Genomic DNA, 18454 nt, shown 5'->3' with positions numbered 1-18454 from the left:
ATGGGAATGACAGGAACCCAGAAGAATCCTTTCGGCTTGTTAGTGAGCAAAGTACTTCATTCCTGTAAAGCTTTCAAATGGGGGCCTGGCACAGACTGCCATGTGACTGAGCTAGCGATTCAGCCGCTGTTGGTATGTATCCAACACAGAGTGCTCTGATCTGCAGTGGCCTCCTTCTTGATACTCTCCCCTCAGAAATAAATAAGTGAAAACTGCCCAGGTAAGCCACCCGTCGATGTTCCGGGCTTTCAGGAGGCCTCTTCAGCGGCTCTGAGAAGGCAGTGCGGTCCGCTGGCCCCGGGTCCCCTCCAGAAGGAATTTATAAGCTACTGCATTTCCGCTCCCTTCCTTGGCATTTATTGGCTTTTTGATGAATGTTAGAGCGATTTTTCTGTCAACAGCTTCTCATTAGGGGCCTGGCGATGTTCGTTCTGACCATTATTTTGCTCAATATCGCGCCTGGTCACTGCGAGGAGAAGAGGTCCCACTTACAAGCCGTCCATCTTTGTAGCAGCAAAGACGCCAATAATCCACTTCCCACCCCCGCCGCGGTGACAGCTGCCCTGGGGCATGCACAGGGAATTGAGACAAACAGCCAAGCCGCCCTGAATCGCAAGTCCTCCGGCACTTTCCCTCTTCTCCTTTATAGACTGATTTCAGCTCTGATTCTGTTTCTTTTTAAAATAAATTATGAAGAACTTGGTGTTGAGATAATCACCAGGACTTCCTTGTGAGGGATGACATGATCTTGTAGAAGATGAGGAGTCTGGAGAGCTTGCAGATATTGGGAGTCAGCGTCCAGTGTCCCTAACAGGCTGTTTATCAAAGCCCCCAAATGCACTGTCTTGAAATAACTGTGGCATAGAACAGCATTTTGGAGGCCTCGCTGGCATTCCTGCCATTCTTAAGAATCAATATCTACTTTAATATGCCTCCTTCATCACTCCTACCAGCAGGCACAGGAACCTAACCTGGAGTGGGACATCTCAAAAACGTTTTATTGTGAACAACTCCAAACACATGGAAAAATTGAGAGAAATTATTTTTAAAACCCCACTACCATGAATTCATTACCACATTTTAACAGTGATTAATTTATAGATACCCACTCCTCCCTCCAATTATCCCTCCAATACACAAGACTTTTGTAAAGCCAGCCCTGACCACATTTTAACTTTTATAAGAGGATACTAATATCTGACCACTCCTTAAGCACAGCTTAAACAGTAAGTGCCTCTCTGAGAACACGGTCCCCCAAAGTAGCAATTTTCGCCAAGGCTCCACAAGGAACCAGCCAAGAGATGCGGGAGAATACTTGCCAGGGTGACGGGCGAGTCTCCCTGGAGGAACTTCCAGTGGCCAGGAGCAACTGCAATTTCCATGGGTTTCAAAGACTAGGAGGCACAAGCATTCAGCAACCAAAGACCAGGACTACGAGATATCTCATAAAGCATGAGGCAGTTAACTCCCCAGCCCAAAGGGGTCTACACCCCACGGACTCGTTCAGACAGGTGCAATGGTCTATATCCAAAAGCAACCCCATTTAGAGGGATAATTTATAACATGTTTGCATGGAATTACTGTATGCAGAATGTACAGAAGTTTAGCCATGTGAGCTGAAATGTCACTCATTTTATGGCTGTTATTGTTTTGAGCTTTACTAAGAGTTGTTCACCATCTGGAAAATCACCTCCCACGTGAGGGCTTCTTGCAGGATTCCGGTCCCACCTCATCTGAGCAGATCCATTGTCTCCAGTTCACGGGGAGCTGAGAGTACCCGAGAACTCCATTTGGCCTCGCTGTAGCTGTAGTGCCACCCCCACATCGAAGCGTGTTGCTTTACGCTACATCTCATGCATTGAACAACACTGCCTGCTGCGGAGTTCCAGGCTCTCGGGTATAAATTATTTCACAAACACCCAGCGTTGTTCAGCTCGGTTATCGAGTTCCTGTTTCACGTTCCTTTACCGTTTTAACCCGAGCTTTTAAAGACGGCTTTTCTCAACCTCAGAAACACAGAAATGTGGGAATCAGGAGACGAAACACCGGGAAAGAGAGAAGTCGCAGGAGGTGCATGTGAAGAGCCCGGAAGTTCTTTTCCGTTTTCCTTAAGCGAGGCAGCAGATGGGAAACAGGCATCTAATACCGTGTCCTCCCCAGGCCCTCGTAAAAGCACACTAACACTTTATGGTGAGCAGTTTGAGAGAGCACACTCCAGGGACTCTAAGTAGCGTATGGGGGAAAGACACGCAGATGATGCTCTCATCCGAACTCCCTACACGTGGCCCAGCCTGATCCCTCCATGGTAACAAGCAAAGTCAGAGCCACAAGCAGTCAACCGCTGAAGCCCCCACATTTGCGGGTAGTCGAGTGTGGAAGACCCTGTTAAAAGAAAGCGACTTGGAAGGAACAAAGTATACAAAAGAGAAAAAATGTAAGCGAGCCCAAAAGGTCACTCAGTCGGTAAAAGTGTCTGCTGCCTGCTGTGTAGACATGACCTGAGCTCAGTTCCCGGAACCTATGGAAAAAGCCAGATGTCGTGTCCTGCATCTGTAATCCAGGCAACTATGCAGACAGCTGGAGGAGGGGGACATATTCAGTGAGAAGAGAGGAGAGTTTTATCCAAATGCTCGCAGGCCAGATAACCTGAAGGACACAGCACAGCAGAAACAAGAGGAAACCTGACTCTGCAAGGCAGAAGAGGAGGACTCCTAAAAGCTGTACTTTGACCTCCGCATGCGCTGTGGGACACACCTGCCCTCACTCCCACATTCACATTATACACAATAGTAATAAATAGATAGAACACAAATTCAAAAATAAATAAAATCAGTAAATAAATTTTACCATGAGATAGCAAAAAGGTATGTATACATGTGTTCACAGGCATGTGTGTGCATCTTAGTGTGTGTGGTAGTATGTATGCATGTGTATGTACATGCATGTGGAGGCCAAAGGGCAACCTCAGGGGTCATCTCTCAGGTGCTATCTGTCATGTTTTGTGACTGTTCAGATAGGCTAGGCCTCAGGTGCTGTCTGTCACCTGAGGTAGGCTGGGCCGGCTGGCCAGCAAGCCCAAAGGATCTGCTTGTCTTCATCTCCCAGTGCTAGGATTACAAGCATGCACCAGCAAGTCTAGATTTTTTTAAAATGGGTGGTTCTGGAAATGGAACACTTTATCATATGACAAGCACTTTATCCACCAAGCCATCTCCCCAGCCCATCCCAGGATCTACTTCTGTGTCCTCTCATTAACCTTTGGCACTGTTTTGTTAATCAATGCCATCCTGCTAGCGAGGAACGGGATGTTTCATTATCATCAAATAACGTGTAAACCTTTTGGGTACTACATAAGAAGGAAACTGATTGTCAAAGCATGGTCGGGGTGGAGATTGGGAAATGAGATGTTAGTGGAAGGTTTAACCAAAATGAAGGGTGCCTGAATGAGCTATACGGAAACCTGCGATTTTCTACCCCGAGACAAACTCAATTAGAGGGACAGACAACACAAGTGACCTGAAAGGAGATGGGGACATATTTAAGGTCAAAGGTTTACGTGGCCTGGGGCAGGAAGAGGGTAGTGGTTAAATCAAACTAAGGATACACAAAGAATGTCTATGGAAATCGACTAGTTTGTAAGCAAATTAAAAATCTTTTTAAAAGAAGACTTGGAACAGAAGTTCACTGTATGGGAGGACACCGCTGCTCCCAGAAGACCTGGGCCGTTAATGAAAATCTCCATGCCGATCACGTGTTATCTCCCTATGAGTACTGGTGATGAAGGCCTGGAGGCTCCCTAAATTACACAAGCTGTTGTCTGTCAGTGGAGACTGCTCATATCTTCCCAGCCACCCTAGACCTGAAGAATCACACAGAAACTATAGTAATTACAACACTGTTTGGCCAATAGCTTATGCATATCTCTATGCTAACTCTTACATCTTTTTTTAAAAAAAGATTTATTTGTTTGTTATATATACAGTATGTTTACCTGCACACCAGAAGAGGGCATCAGATCTCATTACAGATGGTTGTGAAGCACCATGAGGTTGCTGGGAATTGAACTCAGGACCCCCAGAAAAACAGTCAATGCTCTTAACCTCTGAGCCATCTCTCCAGCTCCTAACTCTTACATCCTAAATTAACCCATTTCTATTAACCTGTGAATCACCACAAGACTGTGGCCTAGCTGGGCGGTGGTGGCGCACGCCTTTAATCCCCGCACTGGGGAGGCAGAGGCAGGCGGATCTCTGTGAGTTCGAGGCCAGCCTGGTCTAGAAGAGCTACTTCCAGGACAGGAACCAAAAACAGCTACGGAGAAACCCTGTCTCGAAAAAGACTGTGGCCTACCAGTAAGGGTCTAGCTGGTGGCTGGCATCTTTCTCCTTCCGCAGCTACATGGCATCTCCCTGACTCTGCCTACTTTCTCTCTTTATCTCTGTTTGGATTTCCCACCTGGCTTTACTCTACTAAGCCACTGGCAGAAACAGCATCTTTAATAACCAGTGGTAATAAAACACATTCATAGAGTACAGAGGGGAATCCCACAATAACTGCATTACTCTTGGTTGGCCACCATAGCTAGATAGTAAGACTCTTGCTAAAGATACCGCTCACCTTGGATGCAGGCATAAAGAAATCAATCTCAAACTGACCAGGAACCCCTGCGCCTGCTAACTAGCTACATGGTGTCAGAAGTGCTTACAGGCTTCTTGGGGGGGGGGGAGAACATCAATGTCTTTTTTGTTGTTGTTGTTGTTTGGTTGGTTGGTTGGTTTGTTTTGTTTTTCAAGTCAGGGTTGCTCTGTTTAACAGCTCTAGCTGTCCTGGAACTAGCTCTTGTAGACCAAGCTGGCCTTGAACTCACAGAGATCCACCTGCCTCTGCCACCCGAGTGCTGGGATTAAAGGCGTGTAACACCACCACCTGACTTTTAAAATGTTTTTCTTTCTTTCTTTTTTTTCTTTTTTCCATCAGTGTCGTACTCAGGATGAGATAGGCTATGATACTGAGAGACTGGCAGCATATGCCCATTGGTGTAGCTGTGGTTGGTGTACTTGTGGTGTGTAACAGTTTTAAGAGTATAAAACTGTTTTCTGTTCGATCTGAGACTTGCTCAACAGGAGGACTTCCCTGTAAACCAGGCCAAATGCTCAAAGTTGAGGGGATCGTGGGCTCTAAGGGGCACCTGCTCTGTGGTTTGCTGAGCAGTCATGTTCTCAAACTGCCTTCTAAATCCCCATGTTTATACCATGAGATACGTGCTGCTCCCCACCGTGGTCTAAAGAGAGGCTTCTTTTTGTAGTAGGTACTTGCAGAGACCTCCAACTGGTCCAAAAGCCAAATCGAGATACCTTGAAGTGTCCAGCCTTGGATAGGTTATTAATATCAACCTCCACTATCCAAAGCACAGGGAACTTCCTAGAAAGAGCTGAGGGAAGTGTGTAAGCCAGTGGCTGAAGAGGAGAGCTATGGACGCGACTTCTGGATAGAACACACCTAGGCTTACATGGGCTCACAGCAGCTGTGGGCACCTACACAGAAGAGGTCTCTCTTGGCATTTGATGGCTGATGAGAGAAGGCCAATGTCCTTTGGAGATGTCCTCACTAGCAGATTGCTCATGTCCCCAGGGGATGGCCCCTACCGTGTGCACATAGACAGCACTAACTGGACTCAGGGAATTAGTAACAAACCGAAGAGGATATGAAGGCAAGAGGAGAGGATGGATTTATACACTGCATAAATGGTGTGAGTTATCAAAGAGTAAAATTATTATTTAAAATATTAATTGGGGGGCTGGAGAGATGGCTCAGTGGTTAAGAACACCGCCTGCTCTTCCAAAAGTCCTGAGTTCAATTCCCAGCAACCACATGGTGGCTCACAACCATCTGTAAAGAGATCTGTGCCCTCTTCTGGCTTGCAGGCAGAGTACTAAGAATACTGTACACATAATAAATAAATAAATAAATAAATAAATAAATAAATAAATAAATAAATAAATAAATAAATAAAAATAAAATATTAATTGGTTGTATAAACCAATACACTCCCCACCCTTGGAGGCAACTACAAAGGCCAAAGTAAGAGCTAAGTGAACAGCCTTGTGAATTTGGCTTCTCCACATTTAATGTAGCATTTACAAGATTGTCCAGCAGAGGGCAGTAGTTGTTTCCCTCTGGATTGAAATCTTACTGAGAGCTTGCTTCAGGTTACTTGATGGGAAAAGTCGCTTTTGCTGCTGTTGTTGGTGCTGGGGCTTGAACCTAGTACCTTGCTTATGCTAGGCAAGCACCCTACTGCTGAGCTGTATGCCCTTTCGCTTTTTAATCTTGAGAATGAAAATAATCAATTTAGCTTGTCATACAGTCAAGTTATTTAGACGGCCGCAGAGGAGAGGGAATAAACACAATTGCTTGCTGATTTTGATTTTAGGGATAGACCAGCGGCCCGTGTAGCCTACTGTTCATATGGTTCCTTGGTTTTCAGCCTGGGGTGAGGACTGCAGGAGGACTTCAGAGAAGGACTTCTCACCCTCGGTCGGCAACGTGGACCTTTGGGGCCAGACAGTCATCGGTTTGGGGTGCGGGCCTGCGCACTGTGGTCTGCAGGACAGTATTTCTAACTCCACCCACTGGTTCCCGTCTCAAAGATTTCTCATTCTAACTGGGGCATCACACAAGCCATGGAGCTTCATTCTTCGCTACAGCTGGATAACAAACACGCATATTTTATATTTATGGTGACAGGAAATCCTGAATGTGAAACCTCATAGGGCCCGGTAAGGGCACCCTTCAGTTCTGGCACCTGTGTGGTGCCACTGACTTTATTTTGGTGAGAATGTATATGATATGTACCCGCTTGACATATATGCAATTTAGGTTAAACAAACGTTTAATACTAGAAGGTAAAAACATTCCAGTTACGACTCTCGCCGATTGCGGGGCCAGCAGTATACTCATGTACTCACAGAACACACATTTTAAACATCCCAGCCTATGTGGGGGGAAGGGACACCTGAATAAATATTGCTCAACTTTTGGTTTACATACTACATTAACTCCAGATCATGAGAATGGACCCACAGAATAATCTGTAGCAAGTGAGCCTCTCAAACACCGCAGCTGGTGTGTTTGTAGTGTTTAATGGCGAGGTTTGTCTACACTGCCACGGGGGCGGGTGGGGTGCGTGGGGCGGGTGGGGCCCCATGAGCACTCTTTCGGGGTCCTCCTTGACTGGAAGTCTCCTTGGCTGTGGGCGGAGCTGCCGAGTAGTCATTTCTGTGGGAGCGGAAGGGGGATTGCTTGGGTCCCTGCCATGGTTTGAGTTTGAACAGCTTTGTTTTTGGTTTGATTTCTTGACAAAAGCCCTTTCAGTGGAGAGACTCAATCAGTCCTGGCTGCTCCATTGAGCTTCTTGACCTTTCTTGGTTGTCTCTGCTGCTAATAGGTTGTGTTTCCCCACTATCGACTTTGACTTCATGTAGCGTGTTTCAGTGAAGACATGAATAACATACGCTCCATACATACATACATATATGTGCATACATATGCATACACACATACATCTATATTGTGCACACATTTATATGGTTTGATTATTCAGATCTTACATTTCTGTCCTCTAAGCTCTTTCCTTCTGCCTGAATGTCCCTCCTGTGCTCCTCCCTCCACATGTAAGTGCTGGGAATTGAACCCAGTACTCCTAGAACAGCCAGTGCTCTTAACCTCTGATCCATCTCTCCAGCCCCTGTACATAAGTTTTATATATGTCTCACATATGCTCTGAAAGTGGGAAAGAGAGATGACGCTGCTACTGGAAGGCTGCCCCGTGAGTGTTAGTTTTGGGGGAGATAAAAGTTCCTTTCCTAGACAGGCAAATCTCTGTGAGTTCGAGGCCAGCCTGGTCTACAAGAGCTAGTTCCAGGACAGGAACCAAAGCTACGGAGAAACCCTGTCAAAAAAAAAGTTCCTTTCCTAAGACAAGGGCCAAAGAATCGCATCAGAATGTCAAGGAGGCTGCAGGTGAGATGCAGGGTGGCCAGGGCCAGGAGAAAGGTTGGACTGTGTAATTTGTACACTGACCAAACACACCTGCTCTGGATCTGTGTGGCAGTGGGGGCGGGGGTCCAGCTTTCTGTTGTAATCACCCCTCAAATTAGAGTCATCCTTGCTCAGGAAGGAAGCCATTTGCCCAGGGATCCAGCCCAGAGGTAATGAGTTCCGAACACCCACACAGACCCATCCACACATACCAGGAAAAGTCACAGAAGGAACCAGAGGGAGTAGGGACAAAACAGCAGGAAGCAAGCCTGAAAGAAAAGAACCTGGGAGGCAAAGACCACGCGCTTGCCTCCATTCTTTGTGGAGACCGGAGTTACTATCAGGAAGTAAGCAACTTGCTTCAGGCTCCGAGTTCAGCCTGAGCCAGGTGGACCAGCCATGGCTGAGAGTCTAAAGCGGGGCTGTTAGAGCTGGTGGACAACAGGGGGCTAGAGGAGTAAAGGAGGACGCTAAAGAGTGGAGACAGGGTCTCTCCATCAAAACCGAAGCCCGTTGATATGTTTACTCTCACTAGTCCAGCAGTTCTCAACCTGTGGGTCAAGACCCCTTTGGGGATCACAGATCAAATGTCCTGCATACCAGATATTTGCAATATGATTAATGACAGTAGCAAAATTACTGTTACGGAGTAGCGACGAGATAATTCTTATGGTCAGGGCCACCACAGGGGGAGCTGTGTTAAAGGGTTGCTGCAGCATTAGGAAGGTGAGAACTGCACTAGCCAAAGGCCCTTAGATCCCCTGCCTCTGCCATTAGAGGCTGGGATTGCAGGAGGGGGACCATGCTTACCCAGCATTTGAGTGGGTTCTGGGGATCTGAGCTGGAGTCCTCACCTTTACACAGCCAGTCCTCAGCCACTAACCCATCCCCCTGCCCCAGGAACTTACATTCTCAGCATGTTCCTGAGTCGATGATTACTATAGCAACACTAAAGGAATATTACCTATACGTGAGTTTCAGTTTGCTTTCTGTAGCCTTCCAGGAAGTGACTACATTAGCAATTTTCCTCTACAAGATGAATTTACGTTTAATAACCCTCCTCCACGTTTATGTTTGTTTTGTCTTGTCCTCGGTTGCTTTTAATAAAGGGGTAGTAATCCTAGCCCACTCCGTTTGTTTGCTTATTTTTAACCGGGGCTTTGATTTCACAGCCCGGCTGTGTTGATGTTGCCCTTGGCCTCCTCCCAGAGAATGTCGGTGCCGAGAGAAAAGGCTGGGTGTCTGCTGCCCTCTTTGCCCTTAGGTTATTTGATCTGAGGATGTCCTCGATACCACCAACAGAGACCTGCAAGGGGATCTCTGAGTCTGCTCCCTGCTGAACTGGACGCTAAGGTGAACAGGAAAACACCCAATGGGGGAAGGCACTGGGTGAGGGCCTTCCCCAGAGACTCAGGAGACGACAAACGCCAACTTCAATAGCTATGAGAAACTAGTTATGACTGAAACCAACGTGGAAGAAAGGGACACGGCCGGGCGGTGGTGGCGCACGCCTTTAATCCCAGCACTTGGGAGGCAGAGGCAGGCGGATCTCTGTGAGTTCAAGACCAGCCTGGTCTACAAGAGCTAGTTCCAGGATAGGCTCCAAAACCACAGAGAAACCCTGTCTCGAAAAACCAAAAAAAAAAAAAAAAAAAAAAAGAAAGGGACACGATCTTGCTGCTTACGCTTCCCAACAGGAAGAGATTTGAAATGAGACTCTTGAAAAAGAAATTGCTTGAAGATGAAGTCTATTCTTTCGTATCGGCTTGAGCGCCACAAATAAAATAGACCTACGCACCTCATTCATAATGATGGTATTTCAAACTCTACCCCAGTTAAAAGAGATGTGAGTGTCTGCGTGGGTAGTTATCAGTCAATCTTACACAGTTCCTGCCTTCTCATCATTGCTACCTCCGCCTCATCTGATGCAGGTCTCCAACTTAACAAAGAAGCTGCACTTCTGTCTTGTGTTAGACTTCCACGTAAGATTTCAGCGGAAAACGTACATAGCTACTTTAGAGGTTCTTTTAAATATTTTATGTGCGTGCATGATGCTCCTGAAAGAAAAACACCTTAGAAGGAGAAAGAAATCACCAGTTGAGTTCTTTTTCAGGTCTGGGCCTTTTGATCCTACTGCGTTGCCAGGATGTCGATGTCTTAGGCTGCTGTCCCAAGCATCAAATTCAGCTTGGACAATGGAGCCAAGTCCTTGAGAGCCACCTGGGCCAGCCTGATGTGTTCCCATGCTTGACAAGTACTCCTTAGAGTCAGGTGCCGCGGAACTCATCTCTGCTGGGCAAGGATGTTCTGTTCATAAAGGATTGTGTGGGCCCAGACGTTGAAAATACCTGTGCCAACCCAGCAGCTGGCACTGGTATCCTGCTGGAGAACCTCCGCTTTCACGTAGAGGAAGAAGGGAAGGAAAAGGATGCTTCTGGGAACAAGATTAAAGCTGAGTCAGCCAAGACTGATACTTTTCGAGCCTCACTGTCCAAACTTAGGGATGTCTATGTCAGCGATGCTTTTGGGACTGCACACGGAGCCCATAGCTCCATGGCAGGTGTGAATCTGCCACAGAAGGTTGGTGGATTTTTGATGAAGAAGGAGCTGAACTACTTTGCCAAAGCTTTGGAGAGTCCTGAGCAACTCTTCCTGGCTATCTTGGGAGGAGTAAAAGTTGCAGACAAGATCCAGTTGATCAATAATATGCTGGACAAAGTCATGAGATGATCCCTGGTGGTGGAATGGCCTTGACCTTTCTCAAGGTGCTCAACAACATGGAGATTGGCACTTCCCTGTGTGATGAAGAAGGAGCCAAGATTGTCAAAGATCTCATGTCTAAAGCTAAGAAAACGGTGTGAAGATTACCTTGCCTGTTGACTTTGTCACTGCTGACATATTTGATGAGAACCCAAGACAGGCCAAGCTGCTGTGGTCTCTGGTGTACCTGCTGGCTGGCTGGGCTTGGACTGTGGTCCTGAGAGCAGCAAGAAAGATGCTGAGGCTGTGGTTCCAGTTAAACAGATTGTTAGGAACGGAACTGTTGGGGGATTTGAATGGGAAGCTTTTGCCAGGGGAACCAAATCCCTCACGGACTTGGGGCTTGATGCAGCCTTAGAGGCTTCATCACTATCACAGGTGGTAGAGACGCTGCCACTTGCTGTGGTATGCGATACTGAGGATGAAGTCAGCCGTGTGAGCACTGGGGCGGTGCCTGTCTAGAGCTCCTGAAAGGTAAAGCCCTTCCTGGGCTGGATGCTCTCAGCAACCTTTAGTATTTTCCTGCCTTTGGGTTCCTGTGCACAGCCCCGAAGTCAACTTAGTGTCTTCATTTGGTGTTAGTGCAAGATTCAGCTGGTGGCGGAGATGCAGCGCCAGGAAGCCTTGAACAGTTGCACAGCGTCTCAGCTTGTCCTTACTGCGTCAGGATTTGTCTGCATCCTTCAAGATCCCATTTAAATTCCTGAGTGACTAAAACCATTGTGCATTCTAGAGTGCATCTCTTTATATTCTGCCTGTAAAAAAAAGTGAGCTATAAAAGCTTAGTTATCTCTGAGTAGCCAATGGTTAGCTTTGTCACTGTTCGTGACTCGGCATGGAAATACGATGAAATTCCAGCTGTAGGTCTGCGGAAGTGGATGATCTATTAATAAAGATGGCCACGGGGGTGTTGGGGGAATCACCAGTTGAAAAGTCAGGAAACTCCCTATGGACAGGTGTAGAGCATATTAGCTTCTGGTTGCTGCTATGACCAACAACTGCAAACTTCAAGACTTAACCACTGAGATCTGCATGGCCTTTCTATCCTGGAGGTCAGAAGCCTGGATTGGGTTTCATTATCCTGTGGAGGTGTGGACAAAGCTGCATTCCTTCTGGAAGATGCAAGAGAAATAATTGTGTTTCCTTACCTCACCCTTTGACCAGCTTCTAGAAACTGCCAACATTCTTTTCCTCAGGAATCAACTGGCAATTGCATCATTCTACCTCTGTTTCTTGGTCACACCTTATACTCAAGCCTGCCTCCCCTTGACAATGATCTTGGGGTTACATCAGACCCCCCCCCCCCCCCGCATAACCCAGGCGGTTTCCCTACACCAGGAGCTTTCACTTACTCAGGTGTAAAAGTTTCTTCTGCTAAGTAAATCAGCACAATCACAAGCTTGGGGGATTAAGATGTGGAGAGGGTGAGTGTATATCTCTACAGCTCTCAAGCCCTTGCTGTCTCAACCATTCTCTTGGGAGATCCACGGTTCAAGGTCATTCTAGAAGTTCCAACACAGCAGCAGAGGACTTCCTCTAGAAGTGGTTACTTACCATTGTAATCTTTACACATCCGATGCCCTCCATAGTCTACCCACAGCATGGCCTAGAGCGTCAGAAGGAAGGGGCTTGAACCTTGGGGTTAGGGTGCAGCTTGGACAATCTCTGAAAAAGGCTTGGGAGTAGAGTCTTTATCCTTGCATTTTAGCATGCCTGAAGGGAACTTGGGTAAAAACAACAACAAAAAAAAAAAAAAAACGAAGCATTCTAATATCCAAAAGACTCTGTGTATACCCAAAGGCATGGTGCCAGCGCCCATTGTTCCTGTTAATCAGAAACAGGCAAAAAGACTAAGGCTGAGAAAAAATCAAGCGAGAAGCTGAGCTGGTGGTGTGATCGGTCTTTCTGAGCCAGTGCCAGGGAGGCAGGGTTCACAGGAGTGGCTGGCACCTGGCACTCCCCAGCAGGTGAGTTACCTCCATCTACCCTTCAGAACCCACTAAACCAAAAAGGATTGACTGGAGAGGAAACACATGCCAAGAATTCCTGCCAGCCGTTCTATTTCACGGGACCTTTATGAGTTTCCGACCACACCCAGCTGAGTTCAAGAAGTTAGTCAGCCACGAAAGGAGGAGCCAGGTGGGAGAGGCCGTGACAGAGATGTGTTTACTATGCTCACCGAAGCAAGGCTCACCCACACCTCCCAGCTACAGATAAACAGGAAACTGGAGCCAGTGTTCAGAACCCCGGAGAACTGGGGCAAGTCTCCAGAGAATGGCTGTGGAGAAGGTGATTAATGATGAGGAGTGGATGATGGGAAATTCTTCCAGTGAAGACTGTCACCTGGGGAAGGGGTGATCTCTCCGTGAGAGCTGTGGCGTGTCAGGAGACACACCTGCACGTCCTGAGCATGTGATCTGCCCAGGCAGCAGGGCCTCACGTGTAGTTTAAAGACCTGCAGTTGATAGCTTGACTTTAGTTTTGTTTTCATTTTATACTGGGCATTGTAAAGTGTGCACCTGGCTCTTCGGGTACACCTTGCATGTGCTTTTGTAGGACAAAGTGTTAAGGAGATAAGAAACACCGGGTTCTTAACTTACAAGATAGATGGCTGCCAGATTCCTTCATCGTACAAAACTGAGAGTTTCTCCCATCCACTCAAGCTTCCTTACACACACACACACGCACACACACACACAGACAGAGACAGAGAGATAGAAATAAAGAGACAGAGAAACAAAAATTCCTCTATACAACTGATCACACCAATCTGAAGTTCAAGAAGGCATGCAGGTGAGATCAGACCATGATTTGTAGATACTGAGTGCTATTTGGTTGCATTTTAAAGAAATACTTTGGTCCCCACCTCATGGAGATAAAAATGTACATTTTCATCATCACCCTAAGTCTGGAGAGGAGCAGAACCCCAAAATCGGTCTGAATTTTTGGGATGTAAGTTCTTAAACCACCTCAATAACTGCTTTCAGAATACGATGCTGAAAGTCAGGCAAAGTAGCATGTACCTTTAATCCTAGCCCTCCAGAGGCTGAGGCAGGTGGATCTCTGTGAGTTCTAGGCCAGGCTCTTCTACATGGTGATTTCTGGGACAGCTAGGGCTAAATAATAGAGAGACTCGCCACCCCAGTGAAAAAGAAACCAAGAGGAAAGGAAGACCCCTATGGCATCATCGAGCTCTGACTTGGTGATGGAGCACCAGCACACAAGTGCAGCCATAAGGCCCTGGTTTCCATCCTCAGGACCACACAAAAAGAAGAAAGCAAATGACAATAATTTACACACGAAGTTGTCAGAAGATGTGAGACTTTATTAAGCTGGACATCAAAACCTTCACTTGCACGCAGGTCATATCCAAAGAAGAGGATGGAATGGAGAGCAGAGCTGACAAAGATGGCCAAAGTATCAACTGTGCCTCTGGCTGTCCTTGTGAGCATGTCCGTGCCGTTCACAGATGGTCACTCCTCAGCCTAGACAGGACCGCATCCTCTGGTGTACAGAGCCTGGACTTTCTTTCAATTGTTTTCTAGCAAGTTCTATAGCTTAGTGTCAATACTGTGTCTTGGGGTGAGGGGTGCCCTCTGCTCAAAATTGATTTAACCTCTTGGCAGCAAGGCTACTGTCTATCCTGGCTAAGCCCTTGCTAAGGAAGTGACTGGCAGTCCAAGAGAGAGGGTGGAGTCAGGAGCAGAGTCAGCAAAGATGGCTGAAGGTTTCTACTGCTCCTGCCTGCCGCAGGCTCTAGGTATTTCCATGAGTAAATGTTTCTCAGTGTGCTGTCTGTCTTTGGCTAGTGTCCAAGTCCTGGGATGGTTGGTTTTGAGTTTTTCTTTAACTTTGTGGGGGGTGGGGTGTCTACAAACCACCATAGCAGTGAGTCTGGCCTCTGAGGGGATCTTTCACAGCTCCCCATCACCCCGTGCTCCTCCACCTGTCTTCCTTAGTCTACATTGGCTGTCGTCCCTACAAGGCCCAGAGCCTGGGAGCCATGGTCCGAAGTAGAGAGGGGAACGTCAGTTTTCCTTTTTCATTTGTTTTATTTTGTTTTACTTTTAGAGTCAGACTATGTAGCCTTAGCTGGCCTAGAACTCATAGAGATTCACCTACCTCTGCTTCCTTCCTGAGTGCTAGGATTAAAGACATGTGCCCCCATGCCCCATCAAGTTTATTTATTTTTCATGTGTATGGGTATTTTGCCTGCATGCATGTCTGTGTACCACATGTGTGCCTGGAGTGGGAGGAGGCCAGAGCGGAACCCTGGGACTGGATTACAGATGGTTGCAAACCACCACGTGGGTGTTGAGGGTGAGCAGCCAGTGCTCTTAATTGCTGAGCCATTTTCATTCTAATGCTCTGTGCTCCCCTGTGAATCATGTCCAGAAGATATAACGGTATTTGATGTCCCCACACGTGGGTTCACCCAGAAGTACCCCCCCCCAAAAAAAACTATTCTTCCTCAGAATAGCTAAACAGGGTTTCAAAATGTTTTATTTTTTATTTTTTTTTTTTTTTGCTATCGTATTTTGAAAACCCAAAGAAGGCCTGAGAGATAGCTCAGCAGTTAAGAGCACTGACTGCTCTTCAGAGGACCTGGGTTCAATTCCCAGCACCCACATGGTGGTTCACACCTGTTTCTACCCCCAGCTCCATGGGCGTCAATGCTTTCTTCTGAATTCTACTCACACCAGGTGCGCAAGTGGTGCACAAACATACATGCTGGGAAAAAAAAAAAAAAAAACACTTGTACACATAAAATTTTAAAAGTTAAAAATTAAAAAATACTATAGAAAAAGAAAATTATGATACTTCATCTAGGGGAAGAAAGGTGCAATGTTCAAAGAAAACATTGCATATAATCCCAGCACACTGCCCCATCTCTTCGAAGTCCAGGTTAAGGGCTCTCAAGAGCAAACAAACATTGGACAAGACATGAGACCACAAAGAGCTTCAAATTCTAGGGTCCAGCTCTAATTATAGTCTTCTCCTCTTTGGGGAACAAAGCGGGGAGGTTTTGAATTGAAAACCAGACCTAGGAAAGGCCATTACAGAAAATGAGTACTGAGGAACTCGAAAGCAAGTAAACTCATGTCTTACCAGAAGCTCGGGCCCGAAGGAGGAATGGTCAATTATAGGCATTAATACTTATCACAGCCAAAGGGGAAGACTGCAGGAAATGGTTAGCAAGACTGCAGAAGCTGTTATGGCCCAGGACCGGAAGCCGAGCCAGGAGGATTGTCTCATTAGTTAAAGGGAAGGACATCCCCAAGGCATGCCTCAAGAGACCTTAATCCTACTTCAGAAAGACCCCTTGGGGAGGAGGTATCTGCCCCCTGCCACTTAAAAAGTGGAGAAGGAATTCAGCTACGATGACTGACTGTTTCTTGCTGGTTCTGAGAAGCTTTCTGTTTGCTGTTCATTCTGAAATTAGACCAAACCAGCTTGCAGAGAAGCGGCAAGGGTCTGAGGTCTGAACGCACTTGACAGACGCCTGCGCTGAAAGCAGAGGTCAAACCAGTGGCCAGCGTGGCCCTTGGAGTCTCGCTGGCTGCTCTGTGGCCTTGGAAGATGGGAGGGTGCGATGGCCAAGCATCCCGGGCAGGACTGTCATTAACTGCTCCCAGGACAGTTGCTGGGCTTGTGGGCTCACCGGTTACTTGGTGGAAAGTGACATTTGGTGCAAAATGAAGAATATGCTGTGTGGATGGACACTGGGAAAGAAAGACAGTGCAATGACCCTCTGTGTGCCCGCTCAGGTTGCTAAAGGCAGCAGCCTGGAAGCTCAGCCCCAATGGGTCTCCAAGGTTTCATTGTATCTGTTTTCTGTCCCACAATGCCATGGTTTCCTGCTGAAGGACAGGGCTCAGCCAACTGTGGGCAGTGCATTCTGAAACCTCCGAGTCACTCTATTGGATGGCGTAAGACAGTTCATTGTGGCCAGGCGGTGGTGGCCCATGCCTTTAATCCCAGCACTCAGGAGGCAGAGGCAGGTGGATCTCTGGGAGTTGGAGGCCAGTCTGGTCTACAAGAGCTAGTTCCAGGACAGGCTCCAAAGCTACAGAGAAACCCTGTCTCGAAAAACCAAAAAAAAAAATTCACTGTGTGTTTCTTTTCTGCTTGTTACTGATAGGATAATCATTGCTAAGACTGCTAGGGGTTCTCTACACCCTGACCTGTATCAAAAATCCCACCTCTAAGTGCCTGGAAGAGCTCCAGGGTCACTGGAGTCCAAAGCAGATGTCTCTCTTTCCTGTCTGAAACTGCTGTCTTCAAGAGCTCCTAAGGACAGCACCCAGACACCTCGGTACCTTCCAGGCTGGACCTGGTCCACAACCTGACAGTGCTGGACTAAGCTTCCAGGATCTGCCGATCATTCACTGTTCACTGTCACACCCTAACCTGGTGATGTAGGTGGGTCTTCTGTCTATTTGTTATTTTCATTGGTTAATAAAGAAACTGCCTTGGCTTTTTGATAGGGCAGAATTTAGATAGGTGGAGTAGACAGAACAGAATGCTGGGAAGAAGGCAATGAGGTAGATGACTCAGGCAGTCGCCATGGTTCTCCGACCTGAGACGGATGTAGGCTAGAATCCTTCCAGGTAAGCCACCACCTCGTGGTGCTACACGGATTATTAGAAATGGGTTAAGCAAGATATGAGAGTTAGCCAAGAAGAAGCTAGATATAATGGGTCAGGCAGTGTTTAAAAGAATACAATTTGTGTGTTGTTATTTCGGGGCATAAGCTAGCCAGGCGGCCGGGAGCCAGGTAGCAGGAATGCAGCCCGCTGTTCCTTTTACAACATGGTTCGCTTTGTCTGCACTGCTGTCCTCAAAGGCTGCCTGATTCATTCCCTCTGTCCGTCCACCTCACACTCCTCATGTGGTGGTTCTAACACGCCCTGTTCAAAATTCTGCAACATTCCCTATCACTGTGCATGGCGCCCACAGTTCTGCCATTACAGAGCACATCCTGTTCTTAGCTGCCTCTCTGAAACCCTCTCTTACTTCCTACTTCATGACCTCAGGCTGGCACCACAGTATTCCACTAGAACTCCTGATCCTCCTGCCTCCACCTTCTGCATTCAGGGATTTCAGGTATGTGCCTCCATGCCCAGTTTTATGTGATACTGGGGGTTGAACCCACGCAAGGCAAACACTTTTCCAGCTGAGCTACAGTCCCACCCCTGTTCGTGCTGTTTCTGGAGGACCCCAACTTGCTCTCCACATGGGTCCCTGCACCTGGAGAATTCCTGCAGACCCCATCAAATTTTCAAGCCTCCTTCCCTTCTGTGCTGCCCAAATGCCACCTCATTAGAGAGGCCTTCCCAGTCACGGTGTCTAATATATCAATAGATCCCCGGTGCATCCCTAAATCTTTGTACTTTTTTCCTTCATAACATTAATACAGTCTCCAGTAACTTCATTTGGAATGATAGTCTTCAAAGTGACCACCAAGTTAAAATGAAATCATTAGACTGGACCCTAATCCAACAGGACTTGTGTCCTTGTCAGCACAAATCAAAAGACCCACAAGCCAAGGAGGAAGTCCTCAGGAGAAAGCAACCCTGCCAACACCTAGATCTTGGATATCTAGCTTCCAGAACCATAGACAACAAACCTGCTGTTGAAGGCAACTTGTCTG

The 18454-nt window shown here is 47.1% G+C and overlaps 1 pseudogene; it reads left to right on the top strand.

Annotated features, from left to right (window-relative positions):
* Positions 1-11315, top strand: LOC130886115 (phosphoglycerate kinase 1-like; annotated as a pseudogene).
* The last annotated feature ends 7139 nt before the right edge of the window (positions 11316-18454 follow it).

The sequence above is a fragment of the Chionomys nivalis genome, chromosome 13 (assembly GCF_950005125.1).
Source record: "Chionomys nivalis chromosome 13, mChiNiv1.1, whole genome shotgun sequence".
NCBI lineage: Eukaryota > Metazoa > Chordata > Mammalia > Rodentia > Cricetidae > Chionomys > Chionomys nivalis.
Note: the sequence above shows the minus strand (reverse complement) of the source record. Positions and strands in the feature narration are given on the sequence as shown.